A 13,810-nucleotide genomic window follows, 5' to 3' on the forward strand; every position below is an offset into this window, starting at 1 on the left:
AGTCGCCAGTGTGGGCAAGTTGGGGCCCATACCCTCTGGGCTGAACCACAAGGGCCACATCTAACTCCCACACTTTAACGTTGCAAAAACTGGCCTCAACTACCTGTGAAACGTGCGAGTTCCAGAGATTCACGACTGAAACGTGAAAAAATCATTCCTCGAGACGGCTGCTGATTTCTGAATATCCTTAAGATGGACCCCTTGTGCTGACTCCCCCCAGTCTTGCACATCAATCTTCCTGCATCTAGCCTGTCCAACCCCTTAAGAATTTTGTAAGTTTCTATAAGACCCCCTCTCAATCTCCTAAATTCAAGAGAGTATAAACCAAGTCTATCCAGTCTTTCTTCATAAGACAGTCCTGACATGCCAGGAATCAGTCTGGTGAACCTTCTCTGCACTCCCTCTATGGCAATAATGTCCTTTCTCAGATTTGGAGACCAAAACTGTACGCAATACTCCAGTTGTGGTCTCACCAAGACCCTGTACAACTTCAGTAGAACCTCCCAGAATTCAACACGTACCGTTCATGGTGTCTCCATGAACGCAGACTGCTCACTGAGAGAAGCGGGTTAAACAGAGACTGGTCTGTCGGCACCCGGGTCTGTACTCGCCGGTGTTCCGAAGGGGAGCTCATTGAAAGATACAGAATAGTGAAAGGCTTTGATTGAGTGGATGTGGCGAAGATGTTTCTACTAGTGGGAAAGTCTAGGATCAGAGGTCATAGCCTCAGAATTAAAGGAAGGAGATGGGGAGAGATTTATTTAATCAGTGGGTGGTGAATCTGTGGAATTATTAGCAACAGAAGGCTGTGGGGGCCAAGTCAGTGGATATTTTTAAGGCAGAGATTGACAGACTCTTGATTAGTACCAATGTCAGAGGATATGGGTAGAAGGCAGGAGGATGGGGCTAGGAGGGAGAGATAGATCAGCCATCATTGAATGGCGGAGTAAACGTGATGGGCCGAATGGCCTAATTCTGCTCCTTACACTTGACCTTATGAACAGCGAGCATTTGATCCGTATGTTCAGGGCAGTCTTTGTTTCTCCATTGTCTGGGAATAAATCTGGAAATAATGTAATGAGTAGAAAGGAACGGCAGATGCTAATTTATAACGAAGATGGACACAAAGTGCTGGAGTAACTCAGCGGGACACGCAGTATCTCTGGAGAAAATGGATGGGTGACATTTTGGATCATGACCATTCTTTAGACTGAAAGTAGAGGGGAGGGGACTGGAGGTAAGAAAAGGCCGAACAAAGCAGCCTGGCAAAGGATGAGGTTGCTTTGGCAAGTAAGGTGAAAGTAAATCCAAAGGGTTTCTACAGCTATATTAGTAGCAAAAGGATAATGAGGGATAACATTGGTCCATTGGAGAGACAGAGTGGACAGATATCTGCAGAGCCAAAAGAGATGGGGGAGATATTGAACTATTTATTTTCTTCGGTATTCACCAAGGAGAAGGATATTGAATTATGTGAGGTAAGGGAAACTAGTAGAGTAGCTATGGGTACTATGAGATTCAAAGAAAAAGAAGTACTGACACTTTTGAAAAACATAAAAGTGGATAAGTCTCCAGGTCATGACAAGATATTCCCTAGGACATTGAGGGAAGTTAGTGTAGAAATAGCCGGGGCTATGACAGAAACATTTCAAATGTCATTAGAAAGGGGAATAGTGCCCGAGGATTGGCGTACTGCACATGTTGTTCCATTGTTTAAAAAGGGTTCTAAGAGTAAACCTAGCAATTATAGACCTGTTAGTTTGACTTCAGTGGTGGGCAAATTAATGGAAAAGACTTACTTAGAGATAATATATATAAGCATCTGGATAAACAGGGTCTGATTAGGAACAGTCAACATGGATTTGTGCCTGGAAGGTCATGTTTGACTAATCTTCTTGAATTTTTTGAAGAGGTTACTAGGGAAATTGATGAGGGTAAAGCAGTGGATGTTGTCTATATGGACTTTAGTAAGGCCTTTGACAAGGTTCCTCATGGAAGGTTGGTTAAGAAGGTTCAATTGTTGGGTATAAATGCAGTAGTAGCAAGATGGATTCAACAGTGGCTGAATGGGAGACGCCAGAGATTAATGGTTTGTCATATATATCAATGATCTGGATGATGGTGTGGTCAATTGGATTAGTAAGTATGCAGATGATACTAAGACAGGTGGTGTTGTGGATAATGAAGTAGATTTCCAAAGTCTACAGAGAGATTTAGGCCATTTGGAAGAATGGGCTGAAAGATGGCAGATGGAGTTTAATGCTGATAAGTGTGAGGTGCTACATCTCGGCAGGACAAATCAAAATAGGATGAACATGGTAAATGGTGGTGAGGAATGCAGGTGAACAGAGGGATCTAGGAATAACTGTGCATAGTTCCCTGATGGTGGAATCTCATGTAGATAGGGTGGTAAAGAAAGATTTTGGTATGCTAGCCTTTATAAATCAGAGAATTGAGTATAGAAGTTGGGATGTAATGTTAAAATTGTACAAGGCATTGGTGAGACCAATTCTGCAGTATGGTGTACAATTTTGGCCACCCTATTATAGGAAGGATGTCAACAAAATAGAGAGAGTACAGAGGAGATTTACTAGAATGTTGCCTGGGTTTCAGCAACTAAGTTACGGAGAAAGGTTGAATAAGTTAGGTCTTTATTCTCTGGAGCGCAGAAGGTTAAGGGGGGACTTGATAGAGGTCTTTAAAATGATGAAAGGGATAGACAGAGTTGACGTGGACAAGCTTTTCCCATTGAGAGTAGGGAAGATTCAAACAAGAGGACATGACTTCAGAATTAAGGGACAGATGTTTAGGGGTAACATGAGGGGGAACGTCTTTACTCAGAGAGTGGTAGCGGTGTGGAATGAGCTTCCTGTGGAAGTGGTGGAGGCAGGTTCGATTTTAACATTTAAAAATAAATATGTATATGGATGGGAAAGGAATGGAGGGTTATGGTCGGAGTGAAGGTAGATGGGACTAGGGGAGAATAATTGTTCGGCATGGACTTGTAGGGCTGAGATGGCCTATTTCCGTGCTGTAATTATTATATGGTTATATGGATGACCAATGAAGGGTGGAGCACATAATGGCTCATTGTTATAGAGTGATAGTGTGGAAACAGGCCCTTCAACCCAACGCCCACACCGGCCAACATGTCCCAGCTACACTAGTCATCTAGTGATACAGCATGGAAACAGGCCCATTGGCCCAACTTGCCCACACCAGTCAACATCTCCCTGCTACAGTAGTCCCACCTGCCTGTGCTTGGTCCATATCCCTCCCAACCTGTTCAATCCATGTTCCTTGTAATAGGTGTTGGTCAATAGTCTGTCTCCTGTGATGGAGACGGTGATATCAAGAAAGGGGTGGGAGGTGTCTGCGATGGTCCAGGTGAATTTGAGTGAAGGATGAAAATTGGTGGTGAAGATGATGGAGTCCATGAGTTCTGCATGGGTGCAGACGTCAATATAGCGCAGGTAGAGTTCGGGATAGGGCCAGTGTACGCCTGGAACAGGGATTGTTCGACGAACCCTACAAGGTGGCAGGTATAGCTGGGGCCCATGCGAGTGCCAATAGCTACGCATTTGATTTGGAAGTGGGAGGATTCAAAGGAGAAGTTGTCAATGGTGAGGACTTTCAAATCAAATGCGTAACTATGGAGAGTGTTAGTAGAGCAAAATTGGCTGGCTTTGCAGGTAAGAAACAAAGGGCTTGAAGGCCTTCCTGATGGGGGATGAAAGTGCAGAGTGACTGAACCTCCAAAGTAAAGATGAGGGAGTGGGAGCCTGGAAAACACAAGTCATTCAAGAAACGAAGGGTGGATAATGTGAACTTAAACATAGATGGAAAGGATTGGATAGGATGGAGTTGAGGTCTGTGGAAATGATTTCAGTGGGGCAGGAGCAGACAGAAACAATGGGTCTGCCAGGGCAGTTTATGGATTTTGGAGAGAAGATAAAACTGGGCCGTGTGGGGCTGGGGGACGATATTGTTGGAGGCTTTGGAGGGCAGACATCCGGAAGTGATAAAATCAAAAATGGTCAAAGAGATCAAGGCCTGGTGCTCATCTGTGTGATCACGGCCCAAGGGTAAGGAGGAGGAGGTGTCTGAGAGTTGTCACCTGGCCTCAGCCCGGTAGTGATCAGCGCGCCAGACTATCACGGCATCTCCCTTGTTGGCGCGTTTGATTATAACTACGGCATCCCTACAGAGTGAGCGGAGGGCTGTATGTTCAGAGGGGGTGAGGTTAGAGTAGTTGAAGGGAGTGGAAAAGTTAATATGGTTGACAACATGCTGGCAGTTAGAAATGAAAAGATCTAGAGAGGATGGAAGGCCATCCGGGGGAGTCCAAGAGAAGGGGCACTCGTGGATCAGGGAGAAGAGGTCACCACTGGGTGGTGAGGACTCTGTCCCTTAGAAAACGGCCCAGAGGTGGTGATGTGAGAAGAAAAGCTCTATGTCATGGTGGACCCGGAACTCATTGAGCTGGGGGCGGAGGGGAGCGAAGGTGAGGCCTACGTTGAGGGCAGACTGTTCTGCATTGGAATGGAGGAGGTCAGGAGAGATGGTAAAAACATGACAAGGATGATGGTTGGGGTCAGGAAGCAGGGGGGCGTACGGAGCATTAGGCAAGGTACTGTGGATGGATGGTGGGGGTTCAGTGAGGAGGGGGGGTAAGGATTAGTATATGGGTGGGGGTTAGACTGGGTGCTCTGGGTAAAAGATGGGAAAATTGGCAGGGGCAAGACCTAGTGATGTCATGGCAGTGGCCAGAGGTGAAATGACGGACAGTTGGTTCAGTGAGGCTACATGGGTGAAGCTGAGGACTAAGAAAGGGATGATCACCTTGTTGGGAATGTACTGCAGGCCCCCAAATAGAAGAGCAAATGTGCCAGGAGATTGCAGGCTGTAGGTGATATAGTCATACAGTGATAGTGTAGAAACAGGCCCTGTGACCCAACTTGCCCACACGGCCAACATGCCCAGCTACACTACACTAGTCCCACCTGCCCGCATTTGGTCCATATCTATCCAAACCTGTTCTATGCATGTACCTGTCCAACTGTTTGTTAAATGTTATGATAGTCCCAGCCTCAACTACCTCCTCTGGCAGCTTGTTTCATACATCCACCACTTTGTGTGAAAAAGTTACCCCTCAGATTCCTTTAAATCCCCTTCACCTTAAATCCTAGTCCTGTGGTCCTCGATTCTTCTACTCAGATTCAGATTCAGATTCAATTTTAATTGTCATTGTCAGTGTACAGTACAGAGACAACAAAATGCATTTAGCATCTCCCTGGAAGAGCGACATAGCAAATGATTTGAATAAATAATAATAAGTGTCCGGAGGGGGGTGGTGATTGGCAGTCACCGAGGTACGTTGTTGAGTAGAGTGACAGCCGCCGGGAAGAAGCTGTTCCTCGACCTGCTGGTTCGGCAACGGAGAGACCTGTAGCGCCTCCCGGATGGTAGGAGGGTAAACAGTCCATGGTTGGGGTGAGAGCAGTCCTTGGCGATGCTGAGCGCCCTCCGCAGACAACGCTTGCTTTGGAGAGACTCAATGGAGGGGAGCGAGGAACCGGTGATGCGTTGGGCAATTTTCACCACCCTCTGCAATGCCTTCCGGTCGGAGACAGAGCAGTTGCCATACCATACTGTGATGCAGTTGGTAAGGATGCTCTCGATGGTGCAGCGGTAGAAGTTCACCAGGATCTGAGGAGACAGATGGACCTTCTTCAGTCTCCTCAGGAAGAAGAGACGCTGATGAGCCTCCTTAATCAGAATAGAGGTATTGTGGGTCCAAGAGAGGTCATCGGAGATGTTGACTCCCAGGAACCTGAAGCTAGAAACACGTTCCACCTCCGTCCCGTTAATGTGGGATGGGGGTGTGCGTGCCACCTCTGGACTTCCTGAAGTCTACAATGAGCTCCTTGGTCTTCTTGGAGTTAAGGGCCAGGTTGTTGTCAGCGCACCATGCTGCTAAGTGCTGGACCTCCTCCCTGTAGGCCAGCTCATCGTTGTTGCTGATGAGGCCAATCACCATTGTATCATCTGCATACTTGATGATGGTGTTAGTACCATGTACAGGTGTGCAGTCATAGATGAAGAGGGAGTAGAGGAGGGGGCTCAGCACACAGCCCTGTGGAACGCCGGTGTTCAGGGTGAGGGTTGAAGAGGTGTGCTTGTCTAACCTCACAGACTGGGGTCTGTTGGTTAGAAAGTCCAGTATCCAGTTGCAGAGGGAGGGGTTGATGCCCAGGTTACCGAGTTTGGTGATCAGTTTTGATGGTATAATGGTGTTGAATGCTGAGCTGTAATTGATGAACAGCATTCTTACGTAAGTGTTTCTGTTGTCGAGGTGGGAGAGGGCGGACTGAAGTGCCGTTGAGATAGCATTCTCCGTACTCCTGTTCTTGCGGTAGGCAAACTGATAGGGATCCAGTTTGGGGGGTAGGCAGCTTTTTGAGGTGTGCCAGGACCAGCCTCTCGAAGCACTTGGTGATGATGGGGGTAAGTGCAACTGGGCGGAAGTCGTTGAGGCTTGCCGCAGTGGAGTGTTTTGGCACTGGCACGATGGAGGTGGTTTTAAGGCAAGTGGGGGCAACTGCTTGGGCAAGTGACAGGCTGAAGATGTCAGTCCAGACGTCTGTCAGCTGCGCAGCACAGGCCCTGAGCACGCGCCCGGGGATGCCGTCAGGGCCAGCAGCTTTACGAGCATTAGTCCTACTTAGTGCCACGTATACGTCGTAGGGGGTGAGTGTGAGGGGTTGGTGATCGGCAGGTAGCACAGCCTTGATGGCTGTCTCTAGATTGTCCCTGTCGAAGCGGCCATAGAAGTGATTAAGCTCCTCAAGGAAGGAGGCGTCGCTGGATGTGGGGGTGGTGTTGGAGGGTCTGTAGTCCGTGATGGCCTGGATGCCTTGCCACATGCGTCGGGGGTCGGAGTTGTTGTTGAAGTGCTCTTCAATCCTGAGCTTATGGCAGTGCTTGGCCTTCCTGATGCCCCTCTTCAGGTTAGCCCTGGATGAACTGTAGGCTCGAGCATCGCGTTACCTGAAAGCGGTGTCCCGTGCTTTCAGCAGTAGCCTGACCTCGCTGTTCATCCATGGCTTCTGATTTGGGTATATGGTCACCTGTTTGAGGGAGGTGACACTATTGATGGTGGAGTTTATAAAGTCCAGAACAGAGGATGTGTAGGAATCAATGTCCGTGTGGGAGTCAAGGGTGGCCTGGGCTGCAAACGCCTTCCAGTCAGTGTTTCCAAAACACTGCTGAAGTGTGAAGTCCGCTTCCTCTGACCAGACTTTAACTGTCCTCACAGTTGGTTTAACCCGTCTGATGAGTGGGGAGTACTTAGGGAGCAGGAACAATGAGACGTGATCAGACTGACCAAGGTGGGGGAGGGGGATAGCTTTGTAAGCTTCAGCCATGTTGGTGTAGACTTTGTCCAGTGTCTACTCTAGTGGGGAAGGATACATGTTGGTGGAATTTGGGGAGTACAGTCTTCAGGTTAGAGTGATTGAAGTCACCCACAACAATGAAGGCTGCCTCGGAGTTGTGCGTCTGTTGATTGCTAATGGCAGTATGCAGCTCTTTCATTGCAAGCTTGGCATTAGCATCAGGAGGGATATAGGCTGCAGTCACAACAGTGGAGGTGAACTCTCTGGGCAGATAGAACGGTCTGCATCTAACCAAGAGGAACTCAAGGTTAGCTGAGCAGTGACTCTTGATGATGGTGGAGTCCGTGCACCATACTTTATTTACATAAATGCACAGACCCCCACCCATGGTCTTACCGGAGTCTGATGTCCTGTCCGCTCGGAGTAAATGACGCCCCGATAGCTGGATGGCGCTGTCAGGAACGTCAGTGTTGAGTCAAGTTTCCGTGAAGATCAGGATGTTGGAGTCCTTGATCCAGTTGTGGGAGGTGATCCTTAGCCGTAGTTCATCCATTTTGTTTGCCAGTGAGCGCACATTGGCGAGGAAAAGGCTAGGAATCGCTGCCCTGTGTGGGGCTAGCTCTAACCTGGCCTTTAACCCACCTCTGCGTCCCCGGCGGTGTTTTCGTACGCGTCGCCGTCTGTTGGTGCTTCTGGTGGGCCGAGCTGGCTTGGTGCGGCTGGTGTTCTGCCGCTCCATTGCTCCGCGTCTGCGTTATTCCGCAGGCGGTCTTCAGCCCTGCGGCTCTGCTGATGGTCTCCAGCCCAGCGGGTCGGGTGGCGGTCTCCAGCTCCATGGGTCGGGTGGCGTTCTCCAGCTGCACAGGTCGGGTGGCGTTCTCCAGCTCCGCGGGACGGTTGGGCTCCGAGGGTCTGGTGAGGTCCGAGGGTCGGGTGAGGGCCGAGGGTCGGGTGAGGGCCGGGGGTCGGGTGAGGGCCGGGGGTCGGGTGAGGGCCGAGGGTCGGGTGAGGGCCGGGGGTCGGGTGAGGACCGGGGGTCGGGTGAGGGCCGAGGGTCGGGTGAGGGCCGAGGGTCGGTTGGGCTCCGCGGGTCGGATGGCGGTCTCCAACCCCGCGACTCATCTGGCGGTCTCCAGTCGGGTGCTGGACAAGACTCTGGGCAAGACTCTGTGCATCTACCAGATCCATTCCTCTCATGATCTTATACACTTCCATAAGATCACCCTCATCCTCCTACGCTCCAAGAAATAGAGTCCTAGCCTACTCAACCTCCTGCCCACTCCTGGTCTCTGTGTTAGTAAATCACTAGACCAAGGGCAGACCCGTTGGGTCTGCTCCCCCAACGCAGCCGTTCCCTACCCGTAGCCCCCAAGGGAGACGTGGTCCTCCAACTCAAGCGGCTCAGGAATGAGCAGTGCGGCTGGTTTTAAATGGCGTCTTTGAGGTTGAGATGCGGGCGCCAGCAGCCGTTATGGTCGCTGGCCAGCAGGAGGCAACAAAAATGAGTGAGGGGCGGGGGGGGGGGGGGGGGGGGGGGAGAAGGATTTAATGAAAAATGTGGACATAAACATATCGAAATCTAATGAGGAGTGGATAGTTGGAATGAAAAGTGAAATGTGTACCCAAATGGCTGCTTCTATGGGTGAGAAGCCAGTTTATTTTTGAAATATTGGGGGGTGGAAGGGTGGGGTGGGGGGAGGGGGGGGGGGGAAGAAGGATTTGATTAAAAACGTGTACTTAAACACGACGAAATGTAATGAGGAGTGGATACTCAGAAAGAAAAGTGAAATCTCTCCCGAAATGGAAAAGATGTCAGCGATTGTGCGTCTGGATTCGGCGTGGCAAAGAATCAAAGGAAGAAAGGCAGCCGACAGCCGTACATGTAAATGGATCCATTCTGATTGGACATCTGCGAGCATCGGCCATTCCGATTGGACATCTGCAAGCATTGGGCATTGTGACATCACACGATGGAATGAATCAAAAGGCAGAAAGGCAGCGGACAGCAGCCGGTCGGATGGCACGAGAGTTTTATATAATAATAGATAGATAGACATAGAATGTAATTTCCTCTGTTGTCATTCCCATCCTGTCTATACATAATTTGTGTAATGTCTGTACTCTGTGCTGAAACTAATACCATTAACATGACTAATTTCATGGTAATTTTGTCCAAAGACAAATTTGAAATGGGACTCCATTCCCGAAGTAACATGAGTATATCCCTCACATTCCAGATTTCTGTATATCTGGGACTGGGAGGATAGCATTGAAGATTCCCTTCATGTATCTACAGACCAAGGGGTGTGATCCTAGAACCTGTTGTTCAGATGTTCTCCATAAATATGTCGATAGGGCACTCCTTGCAGTGTTGATCGCACTATAACTTAAATTTACATCAAAATGTAATGTTGACAGAAATTCTAAAACATCTGAAATGTCTGCAGTGTGGTATGAAATGTTTTGTCTTGAGCAAAACTCCTCCCATTTCTTAATGTAAGAAATGTACTGCTTCGGAGTACTATCCCTCCAGGCTCCTGCAATTACATCCATAGTGCGATTTGATAGTCCTCTTCCGACATATGGCCTTTTTAGAACCTGCAAATCAACAAATCAATACGATCATGTAAAGGATGAAAATCAACCAGTTACAGGATGCACGAGTAGGTTTTCTTGTCTTGGAATATGCATTAGAGGTTCTGTCACAATTTTTAACACTAGTGGATACCATGGTTGTGTAGGCCAATCTGGGACCACCAACAATCCTGAAGCATCATCCTGCTTGATCTTTTGTAGACGTCTACTAATGAGACAAAAGGGAGAAAATGCATATAAAAATATTCCACCCCAATTTAGCAAGAATGCATCCAGCACTGTTGCACCTGGATCTGGTTCCCATGAAACATATTGAGGTAATTGATGGTTCAGTCTGGATGCAAACAAGTCCATTTCTGGCTTTCCAAATTTTTGAACAATGTTATTGAAAATGTCACGATTTAACATCCGTTCTGTATTGTCATTAAATTTCTGTGACCTACTGTCTGCAATTATATTGAATTTACCTGGGAGGTAAATTGCCGAAAGCCAAATGTTTCTAATAATGCACCAGTGCCAGATCATGTTTGCCAATCTGTCACAAGCTTCTGACTTGATTCCACTCATATGATTGACATATGTTCCTGCCGTAATTTTGTCAATCTGAACCTGCACATGCAGATTTTGCACATTAGAGCAAAAAGCTTTAAGCTTTTGATGAAATGTACTTAACAATTCTAGATAGTTAATTCTATGTGCTTCGAGCAAAGGTTCCTCTTCCACATTCCAACTACCTCGACAGCTGGAATTGGTATCAGCAGCGCCCCAACCGAGCGCTCTTGCATCAGTCTGTAGAACGATAGCTAGTGATTCAACCAGATTTTTTCTGGAAGCATAAGGAACACTCTTAATCCACCATTGTATATCATCAATTGCCGTTTTTGATAGTTACAATACAATACAATTTATTTGTCATTTGAACCCCATTGGGGTTCAAACGAAATGTTGTTTCTGCAGTCATACACATAAAAAAAGAACCAAGACACAACACAATTTACACAAACGTCCCTCACAGCGCATCTCCTCCTCACTGTGATGGAAGGCAAAGACTTATCTCTCCCCTGCACTTCCCATTCCCCTCCCGATGTCAGAGTCAAAGTCAAAGCCCCCGGTGGGCGATGGTAAATGGCCCGCGGCCATTTACACTGCGCTGGGTGATGCAAGGCTGCGCTCCCGGTCTTGGTGTTGGAGCCCCCGGCGGGCACTAGCAAAGTCCCGCAGCCATTCCAAGCCTCGCAGGGCGGCCTATCAAAATGCCTTGAATGTCTTTTAAATGCTTGGCCCTTTGCTCGCTGCAGTTGCTGATAATGCAGTGGACCAAACTGTACAGCTGGAAAGCAATCAGTTTGCCAAGCAGGCTTGCTGCTTGCCTAATTGATGGTTGATGTTCTGTAATTAGTTTGATACAACCCTCAATTAGCTGCAGCTTTTTGTCTTTGGGTAAAGTCACTGTCATTGTGTTCTAAACTAATAGTGAACCCCAAGTAATCAATTGTTTTGTTTGGAGACAGTCTAGATTTATCTGGATGTATGAGAAAGCCCAAATTTTGAAATGTGAGTTTGACTTCTGATACTGATGCTTTTGTTGTAGCTTCAGTGTCCCCCACAATTAAAATGTCATCCAAATAAGCCATTATCAAATGGCCCTGGGCTCTTAACAATGCTAAGATTGGTTTTAGCAATTTTGGTAGCAGTCTAGGGGCTGAGGTTAATAAATTAAGGCAATGCGTTGAATTGCCACAATTGATTCATCAGGTTAAATTTCAAATATCTGCGATCATTACAATGCACAGCCACAGAGTAATATGCATCTTGCAGATCTATGCTTGTCATATAGCATTCTGTTGAAATTAGCTGCAAAGCATTAATAAATGTCTCAATTTTGAAATGTTTATACTGTATGTTATGCGCTCCCTCTGCTGGTGTTATAAGGTACTCACCTGCTTCTGTTTTATCCTTAGTGCAGGCGTGGCTGTGAGTCAGCAATCATGAGGTTAAAGGCTCCTGTACCCGATTGGCCAAGCTGCGTCAGGTGACGGGTGACTCATCTGAAGCTTAAGTACCAGAAGCTCCCAGGATTCTCTCTCTTCTCTGAACATTGTATTGTCTGGTTTGTCCTTCTGTGAGGCATACCTTGATGATTTGGTTGTGTGCTCCAGGTCGTGGATCGAACACATCGGTCATCTGAAGGAGGTATTTCATCGTCTAGCGGAGGCAAACCTAACGATCAATCTTGGGAAGTAGAATGAAGAATAAGAACCAGCGGTTAATGAGCTGGAGTTTGCAGCTGCAAGACTACAACCTGGAGATCAGGCATATCCGTGGCAAAGATAATGTTTTGGCTGATGCATTGTCGCGCCAGTGATGTCTGTGCTACTGAATAGTTGCTGAAATTTGGTGGTGTTTTTTAGTTCATTTTCAGAAACTTATTCAGTATCTTAGGGTGGGGGTGTTATGCGCTCCCTCTGCTGGTGTTATAGGGTACTCACCTGTTTCTGTTTTCTCCTGAGTGCAGGCGTGGCTGTGAGTCAGGAATCACGGGGTTAAAGGCTCCTGTACCCGATTGGCCAAGCTGCGTCAGGTGACTCACCTGAGCTTAAATACCAGAAGCTCCCAGGATTCTCTCTCTTTTTCATCGACCCTGACCTGTGAGCAGTCTGCTGGTGTGAGCTGCAGAAGGCCTGGCCACATGGCATAGAACTTTGTGTACTTTCACCATTACTTGTTAACAAATATTGAATTGGGACGGATAAGGGCTGACCTTAGTGTTTTTGTGTATTTTGTTTCAGGGCTATATCTCTTTAGGCAGGTTTTAGAGTCTCCGGTTCGATGGTCCATCACGTGGCTGGCTGGAGCATTGTTAAATTGTTTGTCAGTTCATCCATATCCCTGACTGGGTTGATTGAATCAGGTTTGGGTTTTTGTGTTGCATTGAATAATTAAAACTATTTTTGAACTTGAACCTGGTTTTTGAATTATGTTACGCAGCTCTGAAGTACCCGCATTCGGGAATCGTAACACTGTACAAAAGGGTTAAGACTTGTTAGATCTAGAATGATTCTACAGCCACCATCCTTTTTTGGTCTAGAAAATATACTAGATATAAATTGGTGGTTTTCTCAATAACCCCTTTTTTACTCTAAATGTCAAGTTCTGCTTGAATATTTCTATTCTCTTCTTGAGAGAAAACATGTATTCTTTTAGGAACATGTTGATTTGGAGGATTTAAATGTGGGTAGAATTCAATTCTGAACCCCATAATACTGCACAGTATAAATGCATCAGATGTTATTTTCCGCCATTCTTTTAGGAAGAATTGTAACCTTCCCCCAATTTGTGAGTGTGAAACATCTGATATGTTTCTTTCAGAACCAGAGCCACCTACCTCAGGGTTTGCTGGTGTCACCTTTTGTACCTTGCGCCTTGTGGGAATGCCATGTCCTCCACATCCTGGAGCAGCGCACCAATAACGTGTATACGGGTACGAGCGACTTGTCCCTTCACCAGTTCCAGCCACCCTTCGGTATGGATATTGCCTTCGAACTGATCTGCCAAACATTGGGGGTTTTATCATGCCCATGGTTTTTGCCTCTTCATTCAGGACTTTCAGTTTTTTTGCTAGATCTTCTCCAAAGAGCAAGTTCGGCAATTGTATATTCGATGGTTTACAGAGCCCTGCAAACTTAGGATGTATGTTAGGGCTTATCGCACTTTTACGAATACAGTTTATTTCAAAGTGTGCATTACACATTAGTCCCTAAACATCCTGTTGTGACGGTGTCACATTTCCATCTTCCAGGTCTCTGGCAAATGCCGTA

Source organism: Leucoraja erinacea, unplaced genomic scaffold, assembly GCF_028641065.1.
Source record: "Leucoraja erinacea ecotype New England unplaced genomic scaffold, Leri_hhj_1 Leri_55S, whole genome shotgun sequence".
Taxonomy (NCBI): domain Eukaryota; kingdom Metazoa; phylum Chordata; class Chondrichthyes; order Rajiformes; family Rajidae; genus Leucoraja; species Leucoraja erinaceus.